General features: G+C 34.0%; 1 protein-coding gene across 4 annotated transcripts in view; it reads left to right on the top strand.

The window, feature by feature from the left end:
- LOC111057289 (beta-1,3-glucosyltransferase-like) overlaps nt 1–17,405 on the top strand; it is a 280,534-nt gene that overhangs the window by 26,804 nt on the left and 236,325 nt on the right. The window lies entirely within an intron of this gene.

Here is a 17,405-nt window from a genome sequence, read left to right as displayed (position 1 = left end):
CCTCGTGGAGCCGCCTCATCCGTCACAACTAGCAAATATCCCTGAATTTTCTGGTTCTCAGAGTCGTTTACACATAAGTTAGCAGAATCTTATTGTCGAGGCAATAATACTACCTACTTACTAAATTATATTTTCTCACTAGTCTATAATCCAACTACGGAAATTGTTATTTTAAATATCAGAGTCTTTTCTCCTGAAAAGTTTTAAATCTAAAACACACAAAAAATCAATCAATAAAATATGCACTTAAATCCTACCCATGTCACACAAATTTTAAAAGAGTCACTTTATTGAGCCAATCTCATCTTGAACAAAATCTTGAATCCATGAAAATAGTCAAATAATGGACCACAAAAATATCAACTGGGCTATCATTCATGTGAATACCGTCGTTGTACAAAAAAGATTGCTGTTACCTACTATATTTCCCTATGATATTGAAAAATTATCAGACAATATTGTTCTAAATACAGTAAGTCGTTCAACTCAGTTCAACTGTTCGAACATTTCACAGTAGATTCTTGATTTTTTGATGGAATATAATTATATGAAGAATGAGAAGAAGGAATAATATGTCTTCATCTTCAAATAAATTCTCACACCCGGTTGCACAAAGGTGTGTCAACTTCTAATTGAATGCCATGAGAACCAACCAAGTAAACCTCCTAAAGGAAACCTCTGGTTGATTCTCGTGAGATGAATCATAAATGATTAAAATTGAGCAGGCTTTTGTGCAACTGGGCCAACGAGTTTTAAAATTCAAAGACCAAAGCAGTAGGCCTAGTCATAAGTTACAGCTTTTACGTATTGCAATGTACAAATTTGTTCACTTGTTGGTAATTACTTGTACAAATACAAACTATTGACTTGGCCTATTTCTGTTCCAACATCTGATTGCAATCAATTTCCCATTTATCTTGAAGAGCTCATCAAAGCGACTCCTCTAAAATTATAAAAATAAACTTGAAATTCATGAACATAATTTTTGAAGTTGGATAACTATTTTTAGTTGTTTATTGATTATTTTTCAAAAATGAATGTTCTATAAAAATGCCAAATATTTATAGTACCTAGTAAGGCCTAACACTAATTCCAGGAACTTCTCATTTCTATTCAAGTTTTTCTACTGAAACAGAAGTTTATAATCTTCGTTTTAGTAGGATATTAGTATATTGTATTTGATATTATCATATGCCTAAAAAATGTCCTATAAAAATTTCACAATTTCGTTTGATGAGTAGGGCTGCGCTACACCATTAATTTTAGGGTGATGAGGTTTACCCCATTGTACGTACCTAGAATACATATTATGTACCCATAATTGTTATTCCAAGTATATATAATAGTATTCCAAGTATTTTGGTTTATCCTAGACTGAGAAAGTGAAACCCTACCTAATCCGTGCGACTGATCCGACTGCAAAACGACCACTGCCGATAAACTGTGAATAGCGGTACACAATTATATATCAGTAGGGTGAAAGTGGGAGTAATACCCCAAAGCTGCCCCCAAAGCTGATTCTGTAGAACCTATAGGTTCCAACCTGATCTAATCTAATCTAACCTAATCTAACCTAACCTAACCATACCCCTAATATCACAATAAACCTAAAATGAAGATTCTTATTTTTATTATTCTCACTGTTATGGGAAAAGTAAAACCAGATTTTTTATCTCTTGAATAACTAAGAAACTGTTAATTTAAAAAAAAATACAAGAATAACTTTTTTTAGTGAATTTAATAACAAGTCCATTTTTTGAGAAGTAGTTTTATTATTCCTACTTTTATGGAAAAAGTAAATTAATTTTTTTTCTTATTTATTGAATAACTAAGAAACCGTTGATTTTATTAAAAGATTACAGGAATAACTTCCTTTAGTAAATTCAATAACAAATCCATTGACATCTCATTTGTCAGGATTGAACTAAAATTGAGGATTAGTCACACCTAACCTAACTTTTTCTTATTACTTTGAATCAAACTGTGCAGCCAGTCAGTAACATCTTGAGCCCTCAGCACCCTTCAACCTCAGCACTCTCCCCCACTTCCTCTAGGGGTGGGGACCCTCTGTCTATAACCAGCTAAGTTTACTTATGACTAATTTGAACTACTTGAGGACATCTCTTCATCTCTTCCCTGAGGTTGTATTAAGCATCTATTATAAAAAATAGATCATGTGTGTTAATTAATTTGGTTGATATTTGCATGATAGAAATAATAGTGATATTAAAAATTTGATTCAGAATTTTTTTCCATCTTTTACAATGCATACCATTAGCTGCAACTTTCATACCAAACATCAATCTTAATGATAAGAAGGATGGAAATATATGACTGATACAAGCTTAATTCAACAATTCTCACTCTCTTCTGGAATTTCATTCAAAGAATGGTAGAATAATGTAGGATTAGGTGAGTACACCCAGAAAAATATAGTTGTAGGTGTAGGTAAGTTCACCCAGAGAGAAATAATAATTGTAAGTGTAGGTGAGTACACCCAGAAAAAAATTGTAGGTATGGGTGAGTACATCCAGAAAAAATCTGGTGTGGTACACTCACACAACTTTCCTTGCTCATATTCGAAACTACGATCAGACTTTTGTATATGTGTATATATAATTGTTTTCAGAGTACTTTTTCCTTTGTGTAAATTGTGAAATTCAATGATTTTTTTAGTCCTCATTTTTTTAAAGTTGTCAAAACAGCTGTTCTACAGATGAAATATCTCGACTATGTGTTCTTTTTATGAACTGCTCTACCTACCTACCTCATGCACGAGAAGGAGGTTACAAAGTCCATTTCTCAAGGATGGGGTGGACCCCCATTAGTTTCCCAGAAAGGAGACTCATGCCAGTTAATAGAGCTGATAAATAACTATACAGAGTATGAATTTGAAAAAAATCGGTCAAGTTATTTTGAAAAAATCGTGAAAAACATGGTTTTTTAGTAATTATCCGCTATTTTTCTCAAGAATATTACGGAGCTCCTGCAATTTTCCAAGGAAAAAACTCATGTCATTTGATAGGACTTATGAATAGCTACCCATGGCTTGAATTTGAAGAAAATCGTTAGAGCCGTTTTCGAGAAAACCGTGAAAAACCTGGTTTTTGGTCATTATCCGCCATTTTTCTCAAGAATATTACGGAGCTCATGGAATTTTCCCAGAAATGAGACTCATGCCAGTTCATAGTGCTTATGAATATCTATCCATGGTATGAATTTGAAGTAAATCGTTAGAGCAGTTTTCGAGAAAACGGTGAAAAACATGGATTTTTAGTCATTATCCGCCATTTTTCTCAAGAATATTACGGAGCTCCTGAAATTTTCCCAGAAATGAAACTTATGCCAGTTGATAGGGCTTAAAAATAGCTATCCATGGTATAAATTTGAAGAAAATCGTTGGAGCCGTTTTCGAGAAAACCGTGAAAAACATGGTTTTTTAGTCATTTTCCGCCATTTTTCTCAAGAATATTACGGAGCTCCTGAAATTTTCCCAGAAATGAGACTTATGCTAGTTGATAGGGCTTATAAATAGCTATTCATGATATAAATTTGAAGAAAATCGTTAGAGCCATTTTCGAGAAAAACGTGAAAAACATGGTTTTTTAGTAATTATCCGCCATTTTTTCCGCCATCTTGAATTGAATTTTATTGAATTTCTTATTGTCGGGTCCTCATGGTATAGGGACCTTAAGTTTAAAATTTCAAGTCGATCGGTTAATTAGGAATGGAGTTATCGTGTTCACAGACATACACACACACACACATACACACACACACACATACACACATACACACACACACACACACACACAGACCAATACCCAAAAATCATGTTTTTGGACTCAGGGGACCTTGAAACGTATAGAAAACTTGAAATTGAGGTACCTTAATTTTTTTTGGAAAGCAATACTTTCCTTACCTATGGTAGTAGGGCAAGGAAAGTAAAAATTATAGGTTTGCTTATCGAGACCAAGAACATTTTTCTACTTTGATAGAAAGGACTACTGGAATGAATTCATTTGAAAAAATCCAAGCCTTCAATGGTGAAGTTTGCTTATATAGATAGCACAAATTTGATACTATATCACCACAGTCAGTATTTGAATACCTATTTGAAACCAATTATTATGTTCGAAAAAAGCAGAAAAATTGAATAATAATATAAAATGGTATGTTGCTTTAAAATAAAATTTGAAGAAAATGGTTGGAGATCATGAACTTAATAATTCACCTACATTCCATGTGAGAGCAGGAACACTTTCACAAACTAATGATAATATAAAGGAGTTCAATAATAAATGGTGAGTGGCTGGAGGTAAAATATGGAATCATTTTGATAAATCTGTAGTGTGGAAGTGGTTGGTTGATAGATTCAATTGATACTTTTGATTTGAATATTGCAGGATATTCTCCCATCTAGTTTCTAACCAATATTTTTTGTTATTTTATAGATAAAAAACTATTTTGAATATGGTGTATATTCAAACTCATTATCATTGAGAATTAAACAGTAGGCACTGGTTTTTGCTGGGAAGTTATTTGTTGTTTCCAATGTCAACTACATATCTATTGCTCCAGATTTTGATGGTTCATTTTGTTCACTACTGTTTATAAAACCAATGGTGCATGTTAATCAAATGCTCTATACTCAATTGATGTACTGCTGTTATAAGGATAGTATTCATTTTGGAAATCAGAGAACATGTGACACAATAAATGTTTATTACCAGTAATATTTTCATAGGGCAAGGATTGAGCATCATCATCATCATCATCATCATCATCATCATCATCATCATCATCATCATCATCATCATCATCATCATCATCATCATCATCATCATCATCATCATCATCATCATCATCATCATCATCATCATCATCATCATCATCATCATCATCATCATCATCATCATCATCATCATCATCATCATCATCATCATCATCATCATCATCATCATCATCATCATCATCATCATCATCATCATCATCATCATCATCATCATCATCATCATCATCATCATCATCATCATCATCATCATCATCATCATCATCATCATCATCATCATCATCATCATCATCATCATCATCATCATCATCATCATCATCATCATCATCATCAACATCCTCAAGATCGTCCTCCATTTATCACAAATTATGCTTTATAAGGTGTAAAGTCTACACAAAATTAGAAAAATAATATCTTTACCTTTAAAGATGATTAAAATTAACAACAAAACAAATATCTGCCTCTCAAATATTGGGCTAATAATATTCTAGATTCTACTAGTAGACAGTAGGCACAATACAGCAATGTGGCGGAATCAAAATGGAGATACACAACTTTCCTTGCAGAAACTAGCTGTTGGAGATACACAGTTTTCTCTTCTCCAATGAAAATGGAGATACACAACTTTCCTTGCAGAAACTAGCTGTTGGAGATACACAGTTTTCTTTTTTCTAATTTGACCACTCTATGAATTATATGGATTTACACTACTTTCTGAAGTGGAGAGTACTATTTTTTGCCACAAGATAGCATCAAAATGTCATTTTCATGAAAAAGTGGAGTTACACAATTTTCGGGTTTCTCAGACGATATGTGAAGCATTCATTTAGAATTGAATGACTGATATGATAAACCATATGTTTTCGTTGTCATTGATTCATTCATAAATATCAAATGTTGTTGATCCGTTACTAGTAGAAAGTCATGTTCAATTTTATTTGATTAAAGCTCTACAAATGAAGAGTTTACTTATTTCAATTTAATCAAATAAAATGCCGACAAAGAAAAAGACAAAAACGATTGAAAACCGTAACTACGAAGAAGATAAGATGGAATCACATATTGACAAGTTTCTCAAGCCAAAGGAATTATCTATCGACCCAGATTCGCCTACGGCAGAGAGAGAGTGGAAACATTGGAAAAAGACGTTCGAAAATTTCTTAGAAGGAACGACAACCAAAGACAAAATGAAAATATTGGTAAACTTCTTATCACCTGCTTTATACGAAATTGTGGAAAGCTATACTTCATATGAAGAAACTATATCCATGTTGGAAGATATGTTCGTTAAACCAAAGAACGAAATTTATGCACGATACTGCCTTGCTAATGCAAAACAACAAATAGGTGAGTCCATTGATCACTACTATTCTGAACTAAAAAGATTAAGCTTATCATGTAACTTCACTAGAGTGTCAGCCGAAGAAAACAAAAACGAGCATATTAGAGATGCTCTTGTTTCAGGGTTATGTTCTATTGAAATTAAAGAGAAACTTTTTCAACAAGGAGATTTGAGTCTACAAGAAACCGTTTCCCAAGCACGTGTTCTTGAATCCGCAAAAACATATGCCGACTCCTTTAAAAGTACTTGTTATACAAACTCTGTTGAAGAAAATAAAAACATAAGCTTGAGTGAATCTTTCTCAGATGTTAATGCTGTAACCCAAAATCGACAGGCAATTGTAGAGAAATCCGTTCAATGCCAACGTTGCGGATATAAAAAACACTCAAATTCTCAAGAATGTCCTGCAATAGGAAAGACTTGTCATAAATGTTCCCGAATTGGACACTTTTCCCATGTGTGTAAAAGTAAAACGCTCAAAGAAAAACTAACTACGTCAACTATTACTGCAGCTGGTATAGCCAGTAATCTTTCTAAAGCTACAATTATTGTTTCGGTGAATGGAATAAATACACCAGCTCTTATTGATACCGGAAGTGTTGCCAGTTTTATTGATGAAAAATTTGCAAAAACAAATAAATTTAAAACTGCATCAGATTCTTGTTTTATAAGATTTGCATCTGTTCAACATAACACCGCTACAAAAGCATGTGTTTATAGCAATATTGTGTACAAAGGAAATGAATACAACAATATTAAACTCTTGGTATTAAAAGAATGCTGTTGCAATGTGATACTTGGTCACGATTTTTTGATGAATCACTCTACAATAAGTTTAGCATTCAATGGTAATAACAGCCTCTTGTAATAGATAATAATTCTACAACCACACCACCCTTGAAAGATTGCCTCTTGGTGGAGGCCATGATAAAACCATGTTCCCTTTTCAATGACTTGACTCCCGATTGCCACCCAATAACTACCCGATCCAGAAGACACCCACAAGATGACTATGAATTCATGAAGAATGAGGTCAATCGCCTCCTTACAGAAGGAATAATTGAGGAAAGCCAGTCCAGTTGGCGTGCCCAGCCTTTCATTGTAACCAATGGACAGAAGAAACGAATGGTCATAGACTATTCACAGACTATTAATAAATTCACAAATTTAGACGCATACCCTCTCCCATTGATCGAAGATCTTGTAAACACAATTGCCAAGTACAACATTTTTAGTACTGTAGATTTCAAGTCAGCTTACCATCAAATACCGATTCTTGAGAATGAACGACATTACACTGCCTTTGAAGTAGGCCGAAAACTTTATCAGTTCAAACGAATACCATTCGGAGTAACCAATGGAGTAGCTGCCTTCCAACGTACAATAAACGGACTTATAGAAAGAGAGAATTTGAACGACTGCTTTGCCTATTTGGATGATGTTGTCATTTGCGGTTCAGATCAAGAAGAACATGACAGAAATCTTAAGAAATTTCAACAAGTAATTGAATTGTATGGCTTGACTATAAATGAAGAAAAATGTAAATTTTCAAAAAAATCATTGAAGTTCCTTGGGTATGAGATAAAACATGGAGAAATTAAACCTGACCCAGAACGCCTTGCACCACTCATGAACTTTCCACCCCCAAGAAATGCTAAAGAAATGAAACGACTCATGGGATTACTGGCTCATTACTCCCGATGGATTAAAAACTTTTCTCAAAAGATTCACCCCCTTGTCCACATACAGAAATTCCCTCTATCTCAAGATCAGATGGAAACTTTGGAATTGTTGAAAAATGAAATTGCTTCCGCGGTACTGCTCTTTGTTGATGAAAATGTACCATTCATAATTGAGACAGATGCATCAGATTTTGCAATTGGTGCAACATTAACACAAAATTCTCGACCAGTAGCCTTTTTCTCACGAACTTTGTCCCAAAGTGAAACCAGGCATTCAGCTGTTGAGAAAGAAGCCTATGCCATTGTGGAGTCTATAAGAAAATGGAGACACTATTTACTACGAAAACAATTCACTTTGATCACTGACCAAAAATCAGTCACATTCATGTTTGGCACTCAACACAATAGAAAAATAAAAAATGAAAAGATACAAAGGTGGCGCCTAGAATTATCTGAATACAAATTCAACATAGTCTACAGACCTGGAAAAGAAAATGCACCAGCTGATGCACTCTCTCGTATATGTATTACAGCTGGTTGTTCAACATTGAACTCAGCTTTGGCAAAATACCATGATGAACTTTGTCACCCTGGTGTAACTCGTTTCTACCACTGGCTCAGAATGAAAAATCTCCCCTATACTGTAGATGATGTAAGGAAAATTTGCTCCAATTGTGCAATTTGCTCTGAAATAAAACCACAGTATATGAAGACAAAAGGAAATCTCATAAAGGCAACAAAACCTTTTGAACGAATTAATATGGACTTCAAAGGACCCGTACAATCAAAAACAAGAAATAAATACCTACTGGTGATGGTTGATGAGTACTCAAGATTCCCTTTTGTATTTCCTTGTCCAGACATGACTGCGAGAACAGTCATAAATTGCCTGGTCTCATTAATATCAATGTTTGGCCTTCCAAGCTATATTCACACAGACAGAGGAACATCCTTCATGTCAACTGAGTTGAAGAGCTTTCTTGGCTCAAAAGGGATAGCAACTAGTAGATCAACGCCTTACAATCCGAGAGGGAATGGTCAAGTAGAGCGATATAATGGAATTATATGGAAAGCAATAACACTAGCTCTAAGATCACGAGGACTTGATTCAAATCGATGGGAGGAAGTGTTGCCTGATGCACTTCACTCTATTCGATCTCTTTTGTGTACTACAACAAATTGCACCCCTCATGAACGAATGTTCCTACACATGAGATCCTCAACAAATGGACAGTCACTACCATCTTGGCTAATGAGCCCAGGACCAGTTTGGCTGAAGAAAATGAACCGAAATTCAAAGCAAGATTCATCAGTAGAAGAAGTTGAATTGATTTATGCAATAGAAAAAACTAAGAAGGAGAAGCCAATTCTAAACATTGCAAAATTGATGAATAATCTGGTAAAAGAGCTTGATTTAGTAGATATTAATGATTTGGCAACTCTGGATTCGAAATATGTGTGTGACTGCTTGAAACAGTTCAACCTGAAAATAATCAGTTTCAATATCAGAAGCTACAACAAGAATGTTGACTAGTTCCTGATCCAATTAGAAGACTTACAGTGTGACTTTGATGTAATTGTTTTAACAGAATGCTGGATTTCTTGCAATAAGGACTCCATGCATAATAAGTTATTACAATCTATATGCAACAGAGAAGAATCATCTGCAAAATGATGGAGTGATTGTATATGTTGAACTGACATCAACATTGAGGTTGAGGAGCCAGAAATTCGTCATGCCAACTGTTTGAATCTCTGCCTTGCAACTGAAGGGAGTGTATTCGTCATTACTGCAATATATAGGTCACCCTCCAACCCAGATTTGACGGAATTCGTCAGTAGTATAAGGCAACTAACTATTTGAGAGATCACGTCAAAATCGCCATGTAGCTGTAGGAGACCTCAATATTAACACCATAGAACCAAACAAGCATCGACAACTGGATGATTATGAGAACTTACTCAGCGAATTTGGTTTTGCTCACTGTATTAAACAGCCTACTCGCGTCAACGACAATACCGCCACATGCCTCAATCACATTTTGGTGAACTTCAAAAAAGATCTTATGCCAATAGTCTTTCAAAATTCAATAACGGACCACTACATCACTATTCTGGGAATAAAAAGCAACAAAAATTTTAATAGTGTGGAGAAGAAGCAGCACAGAGAAATCTTCAACAAAGTCAAGTTTCCATCAATGCTTGTGGAAGAAACTTGGGACTCCATTCACATGCAGGATTGTGGTGAGAGCGCATTGAAAGAGTTCGTGACTATAATGAATAAGCATGTGGAGGAATGTAAAAAAGCTTACAGTGTTCCACATGGAAATAGGAAGATCAAGCTATGCATATCATTGGGGATAGTAACATCTATAAGGAGACAAGATGGACTTCACAAACAATGTAGAAATAGTACATCAAATTTGCAACTAGGTACATCAATGCTACCAAAAATTCAGATATCTACAGTCATGTTATTTTTTTCAATAACGAGTTGCCCTGCTTGGCTGCTTTCGGTAGAGCATGAATTACAAGATATATAATCCTTATTGTGGTTCCTAGAATAATAATAATACCAATTTCTTACTGGCTCGCCCAGGAGCTCCCGCAGTTCTCTGCTCTTGCTGGTTACTGATGTCGGCTGCTCCAACAGTCCACAATTTCTGTGACTGATTTGTTGAATTCCGCAAATGCAGATGTGAGAATTTACATTGCTGCAACTTAATACTATGACCTTAAGATCCTCCAAATCAGATTTATTGATACTGGATAATTTATATAAATCTCAGGAACGTATTATTTCCAAAGATTTGATAATCAATGCTGTATATCGCCAACTTATTCAGTGAAGAATATAGTTGGCTGGTAATCTTAATAATTTTTTAATACTGGTAACTAAATAGATTATAATGAGATTGGTCATGCATGGAGATAGGGAAATAAATAAAGGATATACCATCAAATATTGACACAAATATATATTACACAAAATATCAATGAATAAATAAATATATAGAGCAGCAAGTATAAAAAAATAGAAATAAGAACAAATATATATATATATCTATATCGAAAAAATATCACAGATTAGCTCATTATTAGGGTTTGCTTTTAGCACGAAAAATTACCATGTGCTTCTTAAATCATTAATCATATGCATTTAAATTATGCAGCTCAGTTATCGACTTGCTGTTGCTTGTCGAATAAAATCTCATATACCTTCTTTCCAAATAAATATAAATAATTACTCAATAAACTATCAATCTCAAATATATTAATATATTTCTCAAGGCTAAAGGTTCGGCCTCTGGTGGAAATTAGATACATCAATTTATCCAGTGAACATGAGCTCCATTTATATCTTTATTATTTACTGTAATATTACATTTTTTCTTGATTGGAATCGAATCTTCAATTCGAGATCTATAAAACTTTATAGTAAATATCAGAGTAATCGATATACGGACAACTTTTTGACTGAGAATTTATCGTAAATGATTGTGTTGCATGTTCCATGGTGTCACCGAGGCTGAGTTGACAGAATTAACAGATAAATGGATTATTAAATAGAGATGATATATAAATTTAAAATAACAGTTTCAAAATAAAGTTTTATTAAGAACAAATGTAAAATGTGAATTCTAAACTGTAATTTATAATTTTTTGGTGACGTGTCCGTGAAGTCATCACTGTTTGAGGTGTCTTTTGCTTTTGCTAGGAGGCTTCCTTCTTCTCTAAAAATGATGGCTGGCTGTGTGTTCTAATTTTGTGCTCTCTGAATATTTTCCTGTTTAAGTGAATTTTTTAATGTTTTAAATTGAGTTTTGAACAGTTTATAGTGTTCTATTTTTGTCTATAATCATTCTTGTGTTTACAAGCCTATAGCCGTTTTTTCAACTACATAAGTGGATAAGTATTTAGCTCGTAATGATTTTAGATGCTTAAGTGTGTAAGGTATTGTTCTTTGTGTATTGTGTAGTATATTGCCAAAATTCTTCTGAAGATTATAGTTGGTTTGCTCTGAAAACTGGATTTCTCATTCATAGGCGATAGATCCATTCATAGTTCATCAAGAATCTATTACGTTGGAGCCGTAACTTTCTTAGGTTAATAGGTGAAAATAGCTATCCAACCGATTTAGGAGGATTGGTACACGGCAAATGTTACCCCTGTGGTGGGACGAATTACAAAATAAATATGTCCCAATGGTACACCATGAAATCCCTTGTTATAGAAATTATGTGTAGGCTGATGTCTTGATAGGTTATGAATGAGATGCTGCTGAGTGGTGTGAAGTTGTGGATCCTGGGGGGGTTATCTCTTGTGATAGAGTCCCACGTTATGAAGCTATTGTGAGAAGTTGTGGGTTGTAATTCCTTCACAGATAATACGATGTTTCTGGTATTTATAAGAGCAGTCTCTAAATTCCCTCTTTTGCGAATAAATTCACAAAAAATTAAGGCCTTCCGGCTCGCAAAATTACTGGGTTCAAACCTCAGCTCTAGCTCAGTGGTAGAAACATGAATTTTATAAATACAAATAATCACCATAAGGTTCAGTGATCGGTGATTGGTAATTCTTACCGCTGCTTCTATGAAGTTCTTGAAGAATACCAGTAAGGAAATTAAAAGAATATTTGATGACTGATTATCAGTAACCATGTACCACTAGAGAATAATCAGACCAACTATAGTTGTATCTAGTTGATTCTTAAAACGCTCGTCGTGAATACAAGTATTCACCAATATACCCTTTCAAAATTCCTTAGAACTTACAACGCCAGTTCTTGAAGCTCTCTGGATCCTTATATGATATAACTGGAACCTTATTAATATAATTTCTTAATATACTTGTTCTGGCTGATAAAATGAATATCATCAAAGGATGATAATATTGAGTGCTCTGAATAAGGTTAATATTACTTGATTCAATAATTTTAATGCTGCAAAATATTTGTTGATATTAAAACAGCTCAAACGGTATATCACGAGATGAACTAGGATAAAATAAATTTCTACGATTTGTATGCTGACATAAAACACAAAATATATTCCCACAAAAAAGATGTGCATAAGATATTCGATAAATCTATAATTCACTTAAATAATCTATTCCTAAAATCTGAATAATTATCACAGGCTTTGCTAATATTCACAATAGTGAGTTTCAAATTCATAAATATATTATTTTTAATACTGTACTTAGACTTCCAGTCAATCCAAATTCTACCAATAAAAACCTGTTCGGTCTATAAGTTTGATATGATATACTTGGTTCAATTAACAAATTATATTAATAAATTAATATTCAAACATGAGATCTCAGGGATTTATATGAATTCGGGCTGTGCATGGAAGTAAGCTTCCTACATATTAAATAAATTTATAAATGTTCTTATGGACTATGTGATATTGTTCAACACGTGGTGACTTTTATTTTAATTCTAATTAATTGGAATAGCGCTTTTTGTTTTAATAATTACCCCACTGAACGTAGAAAAAACGAAAAACGAGCTCGTTTGGTTGACTTATCACTCACTGACTGAAGTTCTAGATGTTCTCGTGGATTGAATTAATTATTTCCAATAATTAATTGGGTAGGCTCCTTTTCGTCACTGCTGGGCTAACGCGTGATCCAGATTTTTATAAGTTTCTTTCGAATTAAAGCTATTTTTATGGGAATCTTTACAATTACGAACTCCTTGACAGCACTGAGTTCACAATAATTAACATTCAACAAACATACATTACATTTAAAAAAGGGTTTGGCTTAATAGTTCATTAAAAATTTTTAAAAGGAAGAAGAAAAAACCCTAAACTCCATGTGCATCCTCTCGGGTCGGATCTTAAGCCAGAAGAAGGAGGTTTTCAGAAAAATTTGCCTCTTCCTAGAATAATTCTGTAAGCTACTCTCTGATTGGCCTTCAATTTAATAGACTCAATACAATTGGTTGCCTGGGAATCAGGGCTTCCTCGGCTTTATAATAGAAAAATTAAATAAAAGAAGTTTTTATACAATATATGGAGTGTTTATCTTAAATTGAATTCATAAATAATCGTAACATACGATTTTAATAGATAATACATTTAGTTTTTATATGAGTTTTGTATACTCTTGATTTATCATGCTTTTTTGATTATAATAAATATTTATACAGAAATAATAGTTGTTTGTAATTCTACACATCGACTTCCTTTAGTATACATAATATATCCTTTATGAGTGAATTTTATATGATTCAACCGGTCATATGGGTTGATCGAATAATCAGCTGATTCGTTCAGTATTGGTTCTGATAATTATCGATTTATCCAAGATCGACTAATTCTTTTCAAAATATATCCATTGTATGTAAATAATGTTTGCTGTGGTATATTTTTTCATAATGTATTACATATTTTAATTATGTCTATTTTCTTGTCAAGTATCATATTAGGTGATATGATAAACCATATGTTTTCGTTGTCATTGATTCATTCATAAATATCAAATGTTGTTGATCCGTTACTAGTAGAAAGTCATGTTCAATTTTATTTGATTAAGCTCTACAAATGAAGAGTTTACTTATTTCAATTTAATCAAATAAAATGCCGACAAAGAAAAAGACAAAAACGATTGAAAACCGTAACTACGAAGAAGATAAGATGGAATCACATATTGACAAGTTTCTCAAGCCAAAGGAATTATCTATCGACCCAGATTCGCCTACGGCAGAGAGAGAGTGGAAACATTGGAAAAAGACGTTCGAAAATTTCTTAGAAGGAACGACAACCAAAGACAAAATGAAAATATTGGTAAACTTCTTATCACCTGCTTTATACGAAATTGTGGAAAGCTATACTTCATATGAAGAAACTATATCCATGTTGGAAGATATGTTCGTTAAACCAAAGAACGAAATTTATGCACGATACTGCCTTGCTAATGCAAAACAACAAATAGGTGAGTCCATTGATCACTACTATTCTGAACTAAAAAGATTAAGCTTATCATGTAACTTCACTAGAGTGTCAGCCGAAGAAAACAAAAACGAGCATATAGAGATGCTCTTGTTCCAGGTTATGTTCTATTGAAATTAAGAGAAACTTTTTCAACAAGGAGATTTGAGTCTACAAGAAACCGTTTCCCAAGCACGTGTTCTTGAATCCGCAAAAACATATGCCGACTCCTTTAAAAGTACTTGTTATACAAACTCTGTTGAAGAAAATAAAAACATAAGCTTGAGTGAATCTTTCTCAGATGTTAATGCTGTAACCCAAAATCGACAGGCAATTGTAGAGAAATCCGTTCAATGCCAACGTTGCGGATATAAAAAACACTCAAATTCTCAAGAATGTCCTGCAATAGGAAAGACTTGTCATAAATGTTCCCGAATTGGACACTTTTCCCATGTGTGTAAAAGTAAAACGCTCAAAGAAAAACTAACTACGTCAACTATTACTGCAGCTGGTATAGCCAGTAATCTTTCTAAAGCTACAATTATTGTTTCGGTGAATGGAATAAATACACCAGCTCTTATTGATACCGGAAGTGTTGCCAGTTTTATTGATGAAAAATTTGCAAAAACAAATAAATTTAAAACTGCATCAGATTCTTGTTTTATAAGATTTGCATCTGTTCAACATAACACCGCTACAAAAGCATGTGTTTATAGCAATATTGTGTACAAAGGAAATGAATACAACAATATTAAACTCTTGGTATTAAAAGAATGCTGTTGCAATGTGATACTTGGTCACGATTTTTTGATGAATCACTCTACAATAAGTTTAGCATTCAATGGTAATAAACAGCCTCTTGTAATAGATAATAATTCTACAACCACACCACCCTTGAAAGATTGCCTCTTGGTGGAGGCCATGATAAAACCATGTTCCCTTTTCAATGACTTGACTCCCGATTGCCACCCAATAACTACCCGATCCAGAAGACACCCACAAGATGACTATGAATTCATGAAGAATGAGGTCAATCGCCTCCTTACAGAAGGAATAATTGAGGAAAGCCAGTCCAGTTGGCGTGCCCAGCCTTTCATTGTAACCAATGGACAGAAGAAACGAATGGTCATAGACTATTCACAGACTATTAATAAATTCACAAATTTAGACGCATACCCTCTCCCATTGATCGAAGATCTTGTAAACACAATTGCCAAGTACAACATTTTTAGTACTGTAGATTTCAAGTCAGCTTACCATCAAATACCGATTCTTGAGAATGAACGACATTACACTGCCTTTGAAGTAGGCCGAAAACTTTATCAGTTCAAACGAATACCATTCGGAGTAACCAATGGAGTAGCTGCCTTCCAACGTACAATAAACGGACTTATAGAAAGAGAGAATTTGAACGACTGCTTTGCCTATTTGGATGATGTTGTCATTTGCGGTTCAGATCAAGAAGAACATGACAGAAATCTTAAGAAATTTCAACAAGTAATTGATTGTATGGCTTGACTATAAATGAAGAAAAATGTAAATTTTCAAAAAAATCATTGAAGTTCCTTGGGTATGAGATAAAACATGGAGAAATTAAACCTGACCCAGAACGCCTTGCACCACTCATGAACTTTCCACCCCCAAGAAATGCTAAAGAAATGAAACGACTCATGGGATTACTGGCTCATTACTCCCGATGGATTAAAAACTTTTCTCAAATATTCACCCCCTTGTCCACATACAGAAATTCCCTCTATCTCAAGATCAGATGGAAACTTTGGAATTGTTGAAAAATGAAATTGCTTCCGCGGTACTGCTCTTTGTTGATGAAAATGTACCATTCATAATTGAGACAGATGCATCAGATTTTGCAATTGGTGCAACATTAACACAAAATTCTCGACCAGTAGCCTTTTTCTCACGAACTTTGTCCCAAAGTGAAACCAGGCATTCAGCTGTTGAGAAAGAAGCCTATGCCATTGTGGAGTCTATAAGAAAATGGAGACACTATTTACTACGAAAACAATTCACTTTGATCACTGACCAAAAATCAGTCACATTCATGTTTGGCACTCAACACAATAGAAAAATAAAAAATGAAAAGATACAAAGGTGGCGCCTAGAATTATCTGAATACAAATTCAACATAGTCTACAGACCTGGAAAAGAAAATGCACCAGCTGATGCACTCTCTCGTATATGTATTACAGCTGGTTGTTCAACATTGAACTCAGCTTTGGCAAAATACCATGATGAACTTTGTCACCCTGGTGTAACTCGTTTCTACCACTGGCTCAGAATGAAAAATCTCCCCTATACTGTAGATGATGTAAGGAAAATTTGCTCCAATTGTGCAATTTGCTCTGAAATAAAACCACAGTATATGAAGACAAAAGGAAATCTCATAAAGGCAACAAAACCTTTTGAACGAATTAATATGGACTTCAAAGGACCCGTACAATCAAAAACAAGAAATAAATACCTACTGGTGATGGTTGATGAGTACTCAAGATTCCCTTTTGTATTTCCTTGTCCAGACATGACTGCGAGAACAGTCATAAATTGCCTGGTCTCATTAATATCAATGTTTGGCCTTCCAAGCTATATTCACACAGACAGAGGAACATCCTTCATGTCAACTGAGTTGAAGA

This window comes from Nilaparvata lugens, chromosome 10 (assembly GCF_014356525.2).
Source record: "Nilaparvata lugens isolate BPH chromosome 10, ASM1435652v1, whole genome shotgun sequence".
Taxonomy (NCBI): Eukaryota; Metazoa; Arthropoda; class Insecta; order Hemiptera; family Delphacidae; genus Nilaparvata; species Nilaparvata lugens.
Note: the sequence above shows the minus strand (reverse complement) of the source record. Positions and strands in the feature narration are given on the sequence as shown.